The 17,716-nt window shown below is 40.5% G+C and overlaps 1 long non-coding RNA gene across 1 annotated transcript; it reads right to left on the reverse strand.

Annotated features, from left to right (window-relative positions):
* Positions 1-484: 484 nt before the first annotated feature.
* LOC138739922 (uncharacterized) lies at positions 485-1,921 on the reverse strand. Its single transcript, XR_011342565.1, has 2 exons — positions 1,134-1,921; positions 485-1,034 (listed from the first exon to the last, which is right to left on the reverse strand). It is a non-coding gene; the product is annotated as an uncharacterized lncRNA (long non-coding RNA).
* Positions 1,922-17,716: the final 15,795 nt, after the last annotated feature.

Raw genomic sequence — 17,716 nt, forward strand, 5'->3', positions numbered from 1 at the left:
GAGAGGACACCATCTCGATCAAAGACCTGACACCCGCTGCAACTGAGAATCTGATGCCTCAAGTAAGCCAGGAACTACAAAGTATCCCACTCAGGGTCCCGGAAGATACTGCTCGGGAAGTGGTCCAATCGACCCCACATTGTAAGCCCGAGCCATTGAGACCCAGCAACCCTGCGCCATGGGGATACAGGAAGTTCAAGAAGCCCAAAGTTCTCCAGTACCGTGGCGCTCGACCAGAATTACCAGACCCTCTGATGGACTAAACGTAAACTATTAGTTTTTCTTTGAATGAATGGTCTTTGTTTTTCACATACAGGCTCCATTCTGAAGGAAGGGGTGAATGCAGTGAACTAGAATTCACTGTCTGTGTTGTTCTGATGGCTGGCTTGTGTCTTGGGTAAACTTGTACCTCTCACTTTGTTCGTTTAGATTGGTCACAGTGTTTGAGCTACCGAAAGAAATTAGACACACACACCAAAAGCAGTTCAGATTATACAAATGTTTATTACAAATTCAAAAGCTGATTTCACACTACAATATGCAAGCCCTTCCCAACTATACTTATCAATGCTTGGACTGGTCCCAACTGCCGAAGCGAGGCAACAACTGCACACTTGTAGTAGGTTGTCAGGGCGCCGGTAGCAGCTTCTCCACCTCCCCTGACCAGGACGTTGGCTGGACTCTAGAAGTTCTTTTTCTTGCTGAGAGATGTTTTCACCTCTCGGAGAGTCTCAAACTTCAGCAGCGGGTCCATGGCTTATATTACCCAAAACCTGCTTACCGAAGCACCTATTCCCAGCACATCAAGAAAGATAAGCGAGCAAGCTAGCTTATCACTTTGAATACAATGGTTTATTTTGCATCAAGGCTAGGCCTCTGACAGTCTGTGATCAAAACAAGCAGGAAGATTAAATGTTCTTGGTACACAGATGTCCTTTCGTCAGATAACAGCATCTCTGGCCCCTCAGTGGAATTTAGCTCATGTCTGCTGATTCTAAAAACAAGCAGGTTCTCAGCCTTGCAGAAGCAAAAGGCTGCAAAAGTAAAAAAAAGAACACAGTTAGAATCTTCCATTACAGCTTGTCCCTTAGCTCCACCCTCACCAATATAAACCCTCATTTTTCCCACCTTACCTCAGATTCCCCTGTGGAGTCTTGTAACTACGAGCCATTGATTGTAAGCTATTAAAAGCGTGTTTGTACTCCTCACTTGTCTGAGTGCAATCAGTCACATTACAACTGTCTTCCAGAGAAAAATTTGAAATGCTGCAGTTCAAAGTGTAGAACACACTGTACTAGAAAGGTTTGGCAATTGCTTAATCCTGTGAATCGTTCTGGTCAGGAGAGAGGGGGAGTGGCTGGTGGGGTGGCGGGGGGAGTTACTGGAGCAGGAGGAGGAGGAGGATGGCTACTAGCCAGTTGAGAAGCTACTGGAGGAGCTGGGCCTAACGCATCCAGTAGAGCCATGAGCTGCTGCATCTAATTAGTAAGATCACTCACTTGATTTGAGAGTGAAGCCTGGAGTTCCTCATGATGAGCATTAATCTCCTGGAGGCCATGACATGATCCTTAAGCTGAGAAAGAAACACACCCTGAGATCGGCCTCTAATGAGGTAGAGCCGGCTGGGTCCAATGCTGTGGCCAGTTTGTACTAACAAGGAATTAGGCTCACAGAGAATAGACTCAAATGTTTGACTCAGCGACAGTTCAGTTAGGCAACTATCACAGGTTCAGTACACAGATGATCAGTCGACCAGGGCAGGGTCAAAAAAGAATCAAACAAAGGTCTATGGGAGTGAGCACAGCTTATATACACAAGGGGAGGGGAAGATAACAAGACACAGGCAGGTAATCAGACACAAATGAAATAAATTAGGGCAGGGTAGGTAATCACACAGGAGGGAAACCAGACAGAAAATGACAAAGGCTGTGAAAAACAAATATAACTAGAACAGATGAGTCATGATACCCTATTTATAATGTCATTAATATTTGTCTTCATCACATTGCTGTGGACCACCCACAGCAAACCAACAGTCCAGCAATAATCTGGACCATAGGTTGAGAAATACTACTTTAGAGCACTCATGGCAGCCTACATTCTTAATATACTAGGTCAGTGGTTTTTCAAACTTCCCTCCTAAACTCACCTTCCACCTTAAGCAATCACTATGCCGTAAGTGCTCTGTGATCAGTAAGGGATTACTTAAGGTGGTAGGTGAGTGGGAAGGGAAGATTGAGAACCACTGCTCCAGACCCAATTGTTAATTAAATATTTTGCTTGTGAAAAATTGTCATTGGTCTATTTCCTTTGGAGTTATGAAACTGTGCACATACTAGTCAATTTGGTATGATTCAAACTGTGGTTTTCAAACTTTTTTCTTTCCACTCACTAACCACCTTAAGCAATCCTTTACTAATCACTGAGCACCTATGGCATAGGGAATAATTAAAGTGGGATGTGAGTTTTTTTTGGGGGGGGACAGTTTGAAAACCATGGTACTAGGATTTTATATATTCTATTGATGTTCCTTGAAACTAATGTGAAACATTTATAGAGAGACACAAAACGTACAATATGTCTTGAAAAATAATGAGTTAATTTTCAAAATTCCAAGGCAATGAATTTTAATTTATTGAGGCACACAGGAGACTGCAGACGCTGGAATATGAAGATAAACACAATCTGCTGCAGGGACTCAGTGTGTCGAGCAGCATCAATGGGAAAAAAACAATGGTCGATGGTTTAGCTCCAGTGAAGGGTTTCAGCTCAAATCATTGACCATTCTTTTTTTTCTCCCAGCAGATTGTGATTGAATTTTAAATTATTCTTTTGGGTCTACTTGGCTTTGGAGCTGAACAACAATTGAGATCTAGTTAGTCCATACCCTGAAAACAAGAATGTAAATTAGAAATTATTATTAACAATTCATTATCCTTCAATGTGAAAATGAAGATGAGGAAAATATTGGTGCAGAATGTTCCTCGGAACATTGGTTTACTACAGCTCAGATGCTCTTTGGCTGCCCACTTAGTTCTACATTGATCTAATCAATAGTGAACTCAATTATAGTTTCATCTTTTCAGCAAAGTGTATTCAGTGACCCATGATATATTTTGATGCAAAAATAATATCTTCCTCTTTTTATTTAATATGTTCTAAGACTATAAGGTATAGGAGAAGAAATAAACCATTTGGCCCATCATATCCACTCCACCATACCATCACAAGCTGATCCATTCTCCCAATCATTGATCTGTGATGATAGTTGAGGAATGTTTTAAGATCAGGAATAGAACAGGCTTATGTGCCAGATGATGTTGAGATTATGGAAGACGAAGTGTTGGATCTTCTTAAAAACATTAAGATTGATAAGTTCCTGGGCTGAATATGATATTGTCCTGGTTGCTGTGGGAAGGGAGGAAAGAGATTGCTGGGGAATTGGATATGATCTTTGCATCCTCCTTGGCCATAGGGGAACTGCCAGATGTTTGGAGAATGGCAAAAGTAGTTCCCTGTATAAAAAAAAAGGTAATAGAGAGAGTCCTGGGAATTATAGTTTGGTGAGTCTTATGTCAGTGGTGCACCAACTATTGGAAAGGATTCTTAAGAACAGGATTTATGACCATTTGGAGAGGAACATTCTATTCAGGGATAGTCAGCTTATTGAGTAGAAGGTTAAGAGCCTAATTTAGCTTTTTTGAAGCAGTAGCAAAAATTGATGAAGGTCGGCCATAGATGTGGTCTACATGGATTTTAGTAAAGCATTTGACAAGGTCCTCCATGAGAAAGTCATGAGTCATGGAATCCCTGGAACCTTGGGTGTGAGAATAAAACATTGGCAGAGTATAATAGTGAATGGAAAGTATTCTGCTTGGAGGGCAGTAACTAGTGGAGCTCTGCAGGGATTTGTTCTTTTTAATTTATATAAATGACCTCACTGACAAAAGGCAAAGGAGGAAAAACCCAACACCCAACCCCAACCAACCAATTTTCCCCTGCAGCCGCTGCAATCGTGTCTGGCTGTCCCGCATCGGACTTGTCAGCCACAAACGAGCCTGCAGCTGACGTGGACTTTTTACCCCATCCATAAATCTTCGTCCGCGAAGCCAAGCCAAAGAAAGAAGAAATGACCTCAATGAAGAAGCAGTAGTATGGCTCAGTAAGTTTGTGGATGATTCAAAGGTTGGGGGAATACTAGATAATGCTGAAAGGTGTAGGTTAGAGAATGTGCAGAATTGGGGGGAAAAGTGGCAGAGGGAGGTACATCTGGATAAGTATGAGGTGATGCATTTTGGAAGATCAAACCAGAAGGCAGAGTAAAAGGTTAATGGTCAAATAATTAACAGTGTGGAGGAACAGAAGGGACCTTGGGTCCAAATCCATACATCTCTCAAGGTTACTGCACGAGTTGATAGGATAGTTAAAAAGGCCTATGGATGATGGAGTTCAAGAGTCAAGAGGTCATGTGCCACTCTATAAATTTCTTGTGAGACCACACTTTGTGTATAGGTAGTCCCCGACTTACAACAGTAATTGGGACTGATGAGTTGGTCGTAACTTGAACTGGTTATAACTCGGGGACCTTGGCCTGCCCCCAGGATCAAAGACCTTGGCCTGCTGCCAGGAACAGGGACCTTGGGCTGATGCTGGCAGTTGAGACTTTGGGCTGCTGCTGTGAGCAGGGATCTCAGGCTGCCGCTGGGAGCGGGGACTACTGTATACAGTACTTTTAAAACAAAATAGGTACATGTACAGAAGTTTCAATAAAGATTTATTTTAAAAATCAGTAATTTGTGCGGGTGACATAACTCATGTAGGTTGGAAGTCGAGGACTACCTATACTCTGTTCAGTTTGGTCATCTCATTATAGGAAGGATGTAGAAGCTATGGAGATAGTGCAGAGGGGATTTACCTGGATGTTGCCTGGATTGGAAAATTAGTCCTATGAGTCAAGGTTAGCAGAGCTGGAACTTTGATTTTTGGGGTAAAAAAAGATGAGAGGTGACTTAATATAAGTCTACAAGATTCTGAGAGGTATAGATAGGGTGGAGAGACAGTAAATTTTCCCAGGGCAGAAATAGGCAACACTAGAGGACATCTGTACAAATTGAAGGGAGCATAATTTAGGGGAGACATCAGGGTAAGTTTTTTTATGCAGGTGAGTTGTGGTTGCCTGGAATGCCTTGCCAGAGGTGGTGGTGGAGTCTGAAATGTTAGAAGCATTTAAGGGACTCAGGCAGGCACAGGCACATAGGAAAGGTTTCATTTTTTTTGGTAGGAATATTAGGTTGCCCGCACATTGAGGGCTAAAGGGCCTGTACTATGTTGTAATGTTCTATGTTTTATATTCTAGAAGTAGGAGTAGACTATAACAAACAAATAGTATAATGGCTTTGTGTACTTCTGTATTGAAGGTGGGACGGTAGATGTGATCACTTGCAATAAAAAGTGCTGGAGAAAACTCTACTGGTCATGCAGCATCCATGGGAAGTAAAAGGCAATCAACATTTGGTTTCATTTTTAAATGCAAATTGTGTCTTTTCTTGGACCTCAGTATACCAACCATAAGTATTCATATAATGCCTTAAACATAAAAAGTTCCACAAAACTTTAGGTCAAGAAGAGAAATAAGTTAACAAAGAAAAGAAATGTCAAATTATTGAAGTAATGATCAAGAAAGTTATTGAAACCTTGGTTGAAAATACAGATTGGAAGAATATTTTCAAAAGGCAGTGAGGAAGTGCCATAGGATATGAAAACTGTGTTCCATAAATAGACAATTTTTTTAGTCAGGTTGTAAACAAGATAAAACGCCAGTTTTGAGAGTCAAAAGCAGTTTGTGACGTTTCAATCATATTAAACTAAAAATTCAAACTGTGAGAAGTTGATCTTTGGAATGGTTTTCGTGGGAATACTTGGAAATCTCTGACTGTTGAACTTGTGCCAGTTATGACAGCACAGGTTTGGAGTATTCAAACCTTTGACAGTTCTGACATTCAATCAAACTGGAAATGCAGCTTGTCAAAATGTTATTTTTGTGGACACTGTTTGGAGTTTACAGTCAGAATGTTGTGCACCTTGCCCAATAGCTGGTATCCCAATGGTCTCTTACTTCTGCAGTTTATTGACTTTTTTCTCTGTATTGCACAGTAATTTTTTTTACATTCCTTTATTAGTTTATTTTTTTTGTTTGTTTTATTTTGCACTGCTAATAAGTAGTAATTCTGCCTCATCTGCAGGAAAAGAATCTCAGGGTTGTGTGTGATGTTATGTACTCTGGCAATAAATCTGAAATCTGAATCTGATTTCTATGAACCAGGTCTATGTTAGAGGATCTATCCATGTATGTTAAGAAAACACACGCAGCTCCATGATGTTTTAATTGAAAAAAAATGACTGATCGACAGCTGGCAGCCTGATACACACCTCTCTCAATTTGTATTCTCATTAACTGTAATTCAAACTTGTGAATCAGTAGGCAGTGGCCCTGTCATGTGCAAGACACGGGTGCACTCCTGACTGCCATCAGCATTAAGGTTGTCAGAGTCTGATATTTTGAGATCATTACACTCTGAACACATCTTTCACTTTTCCTGGGATTATTACACCAGAGGCTTTCTCAAATGTTATTATGGGCCAATAGTTACTGAATATCCCTAATTATTATTTTGTTGTGTCAGGAGAAAAGGGAAAAGTGGAAAACTGAGATCTAAATTTGAAAAGCCAAGGAGATCACGCATTGCAACAGGAAGAACAAAATAGAAATAATTGGACAAAAGTGAGGCTGAATCAAAAATTTAATTTACAAAATAAACATTTTGTTAAAGCAAGAAAGAAGTTCAAAGAAAATTTCTCCAATGAGCAAATGTGGATAAAATAATTCTAGTAACATGACATAGTTCAACATTTCACTCAGTATTATTAAAACAGCAAGTTTTTCTGCAAATTTTTTTAGAGGCATTAAAAATAAGTACCAATTCACAAACACCAATGTAATGCCTGCTGACATAAAAGCTAAAATGACATCATTAGCACATTAATAACAACATAAGACCTGTTGTTCAATACATTTGAAAGAAAAGGAAATGCACCTTCATCTGAATTGCTTTGCCTTCTCATCCAAATAATGTGACCATTACAAATAAAACATCTCTATTTTGAAGCAGAACGAAGGCAGTTAAATCGCCAGACTCATACAGTTTTTCACCCACTATTATGTGTTAAAATTATTGAATAAGATTGCTTTTTCAGTTGAGCTATCTTCAGAATTGCATTCAAACCTTTCAACATGTTAAATGCACTTAAAATTTCATTTTAAACACAGAGCCTTACAAACCAAAATTTTTAAGTCCTGCACAACTGGGAACAGCAAGCTTATTACATTTACAATTACCTTAGATCAGAAACAAAATAATAGATTTTTTAAAAATATTGTTGCAAATGCTCAGGAAGTCAGGTGACATCTGTGTGTAACAGAAAGTATTTCAAGTCATGATCTTTCATCAGAATTAGAATGCATTAGGACCTGCATGTGTGCAGCTAAATGCCATTCCAACTCCCTCTTCAAATTAACTGACAACACCACAGTAGTGGGTTGAGTATCAAATAAAGAAGAGACAGAATACAGGAAAGAGATTAAAAGTCTAGCGACATGGTGCCAAGATCAAAACATCTCTCTCTCAACATCAGTCAGATGAAGGAGATGATTATTGACAAGTTAAAGCAATGGTCAAGAAAGTACATATCTTAACTTTATTAGAACACGAAGTAAGTTCAGCGTGTCCCTTTTTCACTCAGCAACTTCTACAGGTGCACCATAAGAAGCATTCTTCTTAGATGCATCATGGTCTAGTGTGAGAGATGCTCAGAACAAGATTGGAAGAAGCTACAGAAGATAGAAAATGCAGCTGAGAACATAATGCAAACTCCCTTTCCCTCCATCTACAACACCTGCTGCCTAAGAAAGGAAACCGACACCTTGAAGTTTCTTTCATACCCCCCACGCATGCTCTTCTTCCTCCTTCCATGAGGAATAAAGTTTTAATCAGAATCAGAATTTATAGTTTTGAATAAGTCATGGAATTTGGTGTTTTACATGTGAGTGCATCAATATGGAGGCTTCAGGAGAGATCCTCAGAAATGTTGACACCAAGGAATTTGAAGTTCTTGATCCTTTCCACTACTGAGTCCTTGATAAGGACTGGGTCGTGTTCCCGTGACTTCCTCTTGAAATCCAAAATCATCTCCTTGACGTTGAACACAAGATTATTGTCGTTACACCATTCAACAACCTGATCTATCTCCCTCCTGTACGCTTCTTCATTACCATTTGTGATTCTGCCAATAACTGTGGTATCATCGACAAACTTGAAGATTGCATTGGAATTGATTCTGGTCACACAGTCATGGATGTATAGAGAGTGCAACAGTGGGGTAAGCACACATCTTTGTGGTGCACCTGTGTTGATGAGGAGATGTTGATTCCAACTCGTACTGACTGTGGACTTCTGATGAGAAAGTCAAGGATCCAGTTCCAGAGGGGGGTACAGAGACCTAGAGTAACAGTGGTACCATGATGTGCTTACTTGGTGCTAAATGACCCTTTGTCTTTTCATTGCTATCCTGTAGTCCTTAATCATTAAATAGGAAAGATTGCAGATGCTGGGATTGGAGTGCAACACAATAAAGTGCTGGAGAAACTGAGCAGGAAGAAAAGGCCTAAACCAGTGGTTCTCAACCATTTTCTTTCCATTCACATACCACTTTAAGTAATCCTTATGCCATCAGTGCTTTGTGATTAGTAAGGAATTGCTTAAGGTGGTATGTGAGTGGGGATGGAAGGTTGAGAATCACTGCTCTAGACCCAATAGTTACTGAAATATTTGCTTGAGAAAAATTGTAATTGACCTATTTCCTTTGGAGTTCTGAAACCATGTACATAACGAGTCAATTAAGTACAATTAAAACAGCAGTTTTCAGACATTTTCTTTCCACCCACATACCACCTTATGCAATCTCTTGTTAATCACGGAGCTCCTCTGGCATAAGGATTACTTAAAGTGGTATGTGAGTACAGGCACACAATCCTTTATCTGGAACACTTGGGGGACAGTGTGTTCTGAATTTCAGATTTTTCTGGATTTTGGAAAGACCACCTGAATTGTGCTGCCATATCCACCCCCTCCCCCTTCCAGTCGCCCAGCCATCTCCCCCAACCGCAGTCCATCGGCCTCCCAGCAGTCTCCCTCAACTGCCGGTCCGTCAGCTGTCTCCCCCAACTGCCGGTCCCTCGGCCATCTCCCCCAACTGCCGGACCCTCGGCTGCCCAGCCACCTCCCCCAACCACTGGTCCCTCAGCTGCCCAGCTGCCTCCCCAAACTGCCAGTCCCTTGGATGCCTCCCCCAACCATCAGTCCCTCAGCTGTACCCCCAACCACGGTCCTTTGGCCACCCAGCAGTCTCCCCTAACCGTGGACCCTCAGCCACCCAGTTGTCTCCCCTAACTGCTGGTCCCTTGGCTGCCTCCCCCAAGCACCAGTCCCTCAGCTGTCCCCCCCAACTGTGGTCCTTCAGCCACCTGGCAGTCTCCCCCAACCGCGGTCCCTCAGCCACCCAGCTGTCTCCCCCAACTGCCAGTCCCTCACCGCCTGGCCATCTCCCCCAACTGCCAGTCCCTCGGCCACCTCCCCCAATCGCCAATCTCTCGGCCGTCTCCCCAACCGCGGTCCCTCAGCTGCCCAGCAGTCTCCCCCAACCACCGGTCCCCACTTGCTGGATTTTGGACTTTTCCGGATTTTAGATGTCTGGATAAAGGATTGTGTACCTGTTGAAAGAAAAAGGTTGAGAACCACTGGCTTAAACCATTTGTAAAAGTATGAGCAAAGTGCAGAATAATTGTGTCACCTGCACAGTTTCTTCAACACGTTTATGTGTTGCACTCTGTAATTAAGTTTTTTACTTGGCTGTTTGAAATAGAGATAACACGTTAGTCTGCTCACAGAAAAATTCTTCCCACTGTACTAGTTATTTTGTGACAAATAAAGAAACTTAACAACTTAAATTTAAGATGAGAATTGTTTTTAAACAACAGTCTTAGAATCGAAATGTAGGAAAAGGACAAAAAGAATGCTCTTGTTAACTCTGGTGGAACACGGTAATGCAAGTGTGACCTCACTGGACTGGGCAAGCTGGCCCACCTCTGATCCTGTAACTCCTCTCTGTAAAGGCTCATTAGTCTCCTCCCACATACTAGCATTGGATCTGATCAAGGCCACTTGCCCCTTTGAATGTCTGGTATGAAGCTCAAGGGCTCCCTCCCATCCATGAATCAGAATGTGTACTTCCTGAATGAGTTCTCATTTGCCATTCCCTGCCCGTATATGACCACGTCTATGGTCATTAAAGCCCTCTGCAACTTCTTTTCCCTGTTCAGATATCCCAGTTATATTCATAGTGATCAGAAGTCCTCATTCATGAGTGAGGAGCTGCACCAATATTTCCTGTCCAAAGGTATAGCCACAGGCAGGACCATCAGCCAGAACCCCCCCACAGGAATGGGTGTGGAAAGGGAGAATGGCACGATCTGGAGAGCAATCCTCTTGGTCCTCAAGGCAAAAGTATGCCGCTCTCCCAGTGGCAAGAGGTTCTTCCAGAGCACTACACGCCACTAGATCCCTACTCTACAAATGCCACCCCACATGAGACTGTTCTCCTTCCCTAGGTGGTTGGCATCAGGAACCATGCTGCTGGTCTGACTGATGACCCCAGGGCCGGTGCTATTCTGCAGGCACATTAGAAGCCACAAGGCAGACCTGCTGATCGAGGAGGTGCACCTCCTGCTTGCAAACCCCCAATGCACCCACATTCAGTACTCAGACAGGCGGGAATTCATGGTGTCTGTCTGGGACCTGGCTCGAGCAGAGACCCCAGCAGAGGAAGTGCACCCAGAAGCCCTCATCAGCGACCAGCCAGTCCCATGTGTTATCCAGAAAAATGACCACTTAAGCCCATTACTATTACCCCTCAGGCCTCCATCCCCACCACCCATATAACCACATACTGAACCACCAACGCCCTCTGGAACCCATTTGGATGAACACAGTTCAGCCCCCAGACATTCAGTCTACCTTACAGGTCACCATCCCACAGGAGCCAATGACACAACCGGTGGCAATCACAACAGCGAATAAAGCCACCAAATTTGGCTGAATCTGTGAACTATGGAGAATTGCATGATCAGTAATGTTGGACACTGCCCCACCTCACCCCACCAGACTCTATCTAAAAGGATAGAGTGAATGCAAGTTAGAGCTCACTCAACTGTACATGCTGGCCCACCTCTACCCTGTAACTCCTCCCTGTAAGATTCCCAATAAAGGCTGATAGCCCTAGTCTCCTCCCTCCATACCAGCCATGGATCTAGGCCATGTTGAGATGTGACTGATATTTCAGGTTATTAAGGCCTTTAATCACTCACTTTGAGCCTGCTTGTGGTTATTGATCATGCTACACTGACATCCGATATCATTAAAAAAAATACCCTGACCCAAATAAAAATAAAACCAGCAAAATATCAGCCCTGTTTGATTGACATCTCCATGGCAGTTAATGAAAGATGAAATCAGCGCATGTATAAAATGGCTTCCAGGACCCCTTATCACTGAGTGATAATTATCCATCAAATAATTAGCACGTCAATCCTGAAAATGTAGTTATTACCCAATAATGTAGTTAATACCCAATAGTGAGACATTGACTACACTACTTTTATTAATGACATTGTGAAGAAAGCACATCAGCACCTTTACTCCCTCAGTGTTTGGTATGACATTTGAAACTCTGGCAAATTTCTACAGATATGTAGTGGAAAGTGTGCTTACCCTGCATCACATTCTGGTATGGGAACCCCCAATACCCTGAGCATAAAGCCCTGCAAAGGATAGTGGACATCATAGGCAAAACAATACCCATCATCGAGAATATCAATAGGGAACACTGCTGTCAGAGAGCAGCAGCAATGATCAAGGATCTCCATCACCCAGCAGTCCCTCTGTTCTCAGTACTGCTATCAGGAAAGTGGTCTAGGTGCGACAAGACTCACACCACCAGCTCAGGAGCAGCTGCTACCCCTCCACCATCAGACTCCTCAACAACAACCTCAATCAGGGACTCATTTAGGGATTCATGCACTTTATTGATTTTCTTCTGTTTTACACAGTTGGTTTTCTTACATTTCTTTATTTGTTTTCAAGTGTATGTTGTGTACAGTTTTTTGCATTACTAATAAGTGGTAATTCTGCCTCACCTACAGGAAAAATCATCTCAGGGTTGTATGTGGTGTCATGTATGTACTCTGACAATAAATCTGAAATCTGCCTTCCTTTCAAGGAAAAGTTCTTCCAGAGTGACAAAATGGAAGAATAAAGTGACCACTGCTTTGTGCAGAACATGACTGTATAGACAAATAACACTAAGAATGTAAAGAGTTCTGCACAACATTCTTCTTTTGTCCATATATTTATTAAGAATAAATTCTATTTCTGAAACTTAAAAAAAAAATGTCTGTTAAAAGGGCTATGACTTGATTCGGTAAAGATGGCAGATGGAGTATAATGAGTTTGAATATATGTTTTCCATTTAGGAATGAAAAACAGAAAAGAAAGACAATTATCATTTAAACAGTGTGAGTTAATTAAGTACTGAAGTAAAATGACATTTCAATTTTCAATTAGTTTATTGTCATTCACAAAAATTAAATGTACAGATGCACCAAAATCCTTATTTGCTTCAATCACAGGTACATAAGATATACATTCCAATTACAAGAGTGAAAAAAAATACCACAACATGCCAAGACATGGTTTGGCATGGTTGCCACAATGCCTTTGGGACCTGGATTTCAATTCCACGCTCTCTGTAAGAGTTTGTACATTCTCTCTGTGTCTGCATGGGCTTTCCTGGTGGCTCTGGTTTCTTCCCACCATTTGAGATGTATTGAAGGTGTAGGTTAATTGGGTATTAATTGGGCAGCATGAGCTCATAGGCCAAAATGGCCTGTTACCGTGCAGCATATCTAAATTAAAAAAAATAAAATAGTTAAGAAATATCAAAGGATAGATAAATAAATACTGTACTCACAGTTTCAGTTAGTGCAAAGAAAAGTAAAATTTCAGTCATGCAGATAGATCTTTTGATGGTCTATGAGTCATTTAAAGTTAGGGTTCATTGATCCAAGAAACTGATAACCATTGGTTGGTTAAATGTTGTTCATGATCCTGGAGGTGCCAGACCTCTGTACCTTCTGCCTGAAGGTAACAGCAAGAACAGATTTTAACTAGAGTGATGAATGTCTAGGCAGATTTGCGTGACTTTATAGAAAAGAAACCCAATCATTCAATCATGTAGTCAAGGAGGCAAACAAACTTTTTGAATTTTTGAGAGGGAATAAATTATAGCTTCAAAGAGGTTTTGCAGCAACAATATTTGTTTTTGTTCAGACCATGTCCAGAATAGAACTGGGCAATAACTAAAAAAACTGTTAGTATGGTCAAGCGCTCTGGAGCAGCAGTGTGACAAATGTTTAGTAGGTTGATTGTTGTAATGAAAATGTCCTTCGAGGAAACCTTAAATGGACATGCTTCCACGAGTTATTTACCTCAGAGAGATGTAGAATATAAGTTACTGAGAAGTTCAAGACTGAGACAGTTAGATACTCAGACTTCAGGACAATGAAGGCTTAGACCTGAAAGAAGAAAAAAAAAACTGAGTTTAGATTTTCTGCAAAATAAGTTTAGAGAGGAGGATGAGAAGACAAAAGGTATTATTTCTCACAAGGTTGTGAGAAATGTCAGAGAAGTAATTAATAATATAAGATTCATTTGGGTTGCACTAATGCCATGCTGGCAACTTTACATTTTCTCCATGATCCCCAATAATATATTCCTCAAATGTTTTCCTTGGTTTCCTTCAATCCTCCTTTTACTTGACCCTCAATATCTCTGAACACACAGGGTTCCTTAATTTGGCCAGACTTTCTCTTCATTCTAAGATAAACGTACTGTCCCTGAATTTTCTCTATCTGTCTTTTAAAAGCCTCCTACTTGAGAGATATCCCTTCACCTGCGAACAACCTCCAATTATTCCAATCCCATTTTTTCAGCACTCTTCCTGTAGCTTCAATATCTTGGTGATCAAGCGATTATCCTGAGTCTTATATTTGTGTCTGCATCTGTCTTCACTGCTTTCTCATACAGTGCATTTCTGATTCCAGTAATATTCCGGGAGAAAGAATTCTTCACTCAACTACACCTTACCTTAAACTTTGTTCTTTCATTTGAGATCATCCTACTATGGAGAAAAGTTTCTGATTATCCACCTTTTTTGTGTTTTTTCTAATTTTGACATCTCCCCTGGAAAACAAATCTAGCCTGTCCACTGTCTCTTCATAAATGCAAGGTAACATTCTGGTGAATATCCTCTCCATTCTCTCCAATGCAATTATATTCTTCCTCAAGAGCTGCACTCTGTACTCCAGGTATGGTCTGTTAAATGATTTATAAAGTTGTATTGCATCTTTTGTTCTATTATATTCTATTCCATAGCCAATGAAGTTTAATATCCCATATGCTTTTCACTGTATGATCTATCTGTGCTGCGATCTTCATTGATTCTTGGGGTTGTTCAGTAAGGTATGCAATAAAGAGTAAAGTTCCCTGTGGTCACAGACCATAACTCTCCACCCCTACTGCTAATTACCAAGATAACTATGGATCCAATTTGCCAAATTAACTTGGATCCTATGGGCTCTAATCTTTTGGAACAATTTCCCATGTGGAAATTAGACAAAGGTTTCTCTGAAGTCCATGTCGACTGCTTCAATAGCATTGCACTCATCAATAAATGTTTCTGCCGCTTGAAATTTTCAATCAATTAATGTGTGCAGATGCAAATAATCTGCCTGATGTAATTATGATATCAAGGGATCTTAGTCAACAGTTTATTGAAACACAGTGCAAACAAAGGGTATCAGAGAGAAAAGTAATCATCCCACACATGAATAAGGTTGAATTGTATAAACTGTTCACCCTGAGAAATAGGAACAAGCCATCTTGTCCATTAACACTGCTCCATCATTCAATAAGATTCTGGCTGATTGAGTCACAGACACAGCTCCACTTATCCACCTGTTCCCCATAACCCTTAAATCCATGACTATTCAAAATTATATCTGTCTCAAATTCATTTACTGAAGTAACTTTAGTTCCTTGGGCATAATTTCACAGATTCACTAGTCTCTGGAAGAAGCAATTCCTTCCACTTTCCTAAATCTACTCCCCTGAATTTTGAGGCTATCATCCTTTATTCTGAGTCATTTACATTATACATACAACATGGGAACAGGCTTTTCCTGCCCACAAGCCTGTGTTGATTGAGTATACCCATGCAAACACTTAACCTTCTAACCCCATACATCTTTGGAATGTGGGAAGAAACTGGACCACCCAGAGGAAACCCATGCAGCTCATGGAGAGAGTATATAAACTCCTTGTGATTCAAACCCAGATTGCTTGTACTGAAGTAGTGTTGTGGTTACTCTCTGTGGCAGTGGAAACAACCTCCCTGCTTCTATCTTGCATTGTCCTTTCATAATTTTATTTGTTTCTATGAGATTCCCCTCATCCTTCTGAACTCCAATGAGTATAATCCCAATATCTTCAACCTTGGATCATAAGCCAACCCCCTCATTTCAAGAATCAACCTGTACATCATTATTTACTGAGGAAAATGAATGGCCAGTTATTGATATTGGTACAGCAGCATTGGTGATATGTGAACAGGAATTTAACAGACAGTACAAAGATCAAATGGGAAAATGGACTGAGGAGTGGTAAAAGTGAAGCAAAACTCTCTTCTAAATGTTCATGTAAAAGGTCAAATTTTATGAACAGGAATTAGATATCAAGATAAAACAAGACTGGAGAAATCTTGAGTGCATGGCAAAAAAAAACTATCTGCTTCAACTCTGCTCGGCAAATAACTGAAATCTGTTGGAGCATTCAAGATATAAAAACTAATATTTATATGAAAGAAAATGGAAGATGACCTGCACTTTAGAGCTTCGGAGAAAAGTTTGGGGAAAATAGTTATCATTGATTGGTTGAGGCTTTTGATTAGGTTGTATCAATCATTCTTGTCAGGAAGACATAGAGCATCATTAGCATCTGTGGAGATTACATAAAAACTGTCAACAGAGAAGTAAATATAGACAGACATCCTTGATATCTGACTGATCATTTGTTTACTCCTCTAGGAGAAGGACAGTCCATTATAATTCTCGACATATCCCACTTACCAGCAGATTGAATTAAACAAAAGTTCAGCGGGATATTCAATGTATTTGACAGTTCCATTATATACAACAGGACGTGTTAGAAGAATGTCTGATGATAGAATAAATAGGAAGCTTCTTTATGGAGAAATTGCTGAGGTGAAATGGTTATGTGGTGCATGGGAAAGTTGGTTTGAAGACACTCTTAAAACATCACTGAAGAGTTTCAATATTGACACACAACAGGAGGAACAACTAGGATAGTCTTCTGTTGACCTAAGCACAGAAAAAAGTGTTTGTTTATTTGAGGAAGCTGGAATGAAGGAAACAAAGAAAAGAAGGGGATCAGGGAATGTCTAAAATCAAGAACCACTCATACTACAGCATCTTTAATCTTGTGATCCTATATCTCTGTCACCCTTGTGAAAGGATTTGTGGAGATATTTCAATGGGCCCAGCAAGAGTCAGTAACATTGAGTCTGGAATACAAGCAGGCATGTACAGAACAACAAACAGTCTGCTGTAGAAGCTCAGCAGGTCAAAATTCCCTCAGTGGGATAAAATTAAGGTTCAGTGACAGGAGGTGCTATCTCCTCAATATGAATTGATGTGATATGTGCATGTGCATGCACCGTGGTCCAGAAACATGCTGTTTTGTCTGGTTGATAAAGTTGAACTTGAACATGATCATTCGAAGAAATGTTGTCATTCCATTGTGATTCTCAACCTTTTTGTTTCCACTCACATGCCACCTAGGATGTCAGAGGTGCTCTGTAGTTAGTAAGGGATTAATTAAAATGGTATAGGAGTTGAAAAAAAAGGTTGAAAGCTACTGCACTTGTAGAATGATGATGGCACAGTGATAAAATGGTTAGCACAGAGAAAACACATGGTGAAACATTGCTAAACTGTGGGTGCTTTTTTTTAATGACATTTCTGGATGCTGAAAGATGAAGTAATAAAGAAGGCTTCACAATTGGAGTGAAGTTTTGCTTCTACAGAAGTGACCCACACTATGAACAAATGACAATAATTTATGACTCATGAATCTAGATGGTGAACCTTGCCATCTTTTTGATCCTTATGATTCCTAAATTCAGTCTGAACTGGTCTGGAAGGGCAAAATGACTAAAAAAAATACATCTCAATATAATACATTCAATACTTATTTGTACCAGGTATTATGCAAACACTCATATGTTATTCTCCTTAATATAGGGTTACATTTAACTTTACATATTATTCACATATGGATTTCTCCAACTCCAGGTAACTTTGAATGCCACATCAGCAAACAGAAAATGCCTTAATTAGTATCAGTTTCTTCTCCAGGTAACTATGCTGGAAAATTGATTCTGACAAATTAGCAAATTGGGTAGGCACAAG

Source organism: Narcine bancroftii, chromosome 7 (assembly GCF_036971445.1).
Source record: "Narcine bancroftii isolate sNarBan1 chromosome 7, sNarBan1.hap1, whole genome shotgun sequence".
NCBI classification, from domain to species: Eukaryota; Metazoa; Chordata; class Chondrichthyes; order Torpediniformes; family Narcinidae; genus Narcine; species Narcine bancroftii.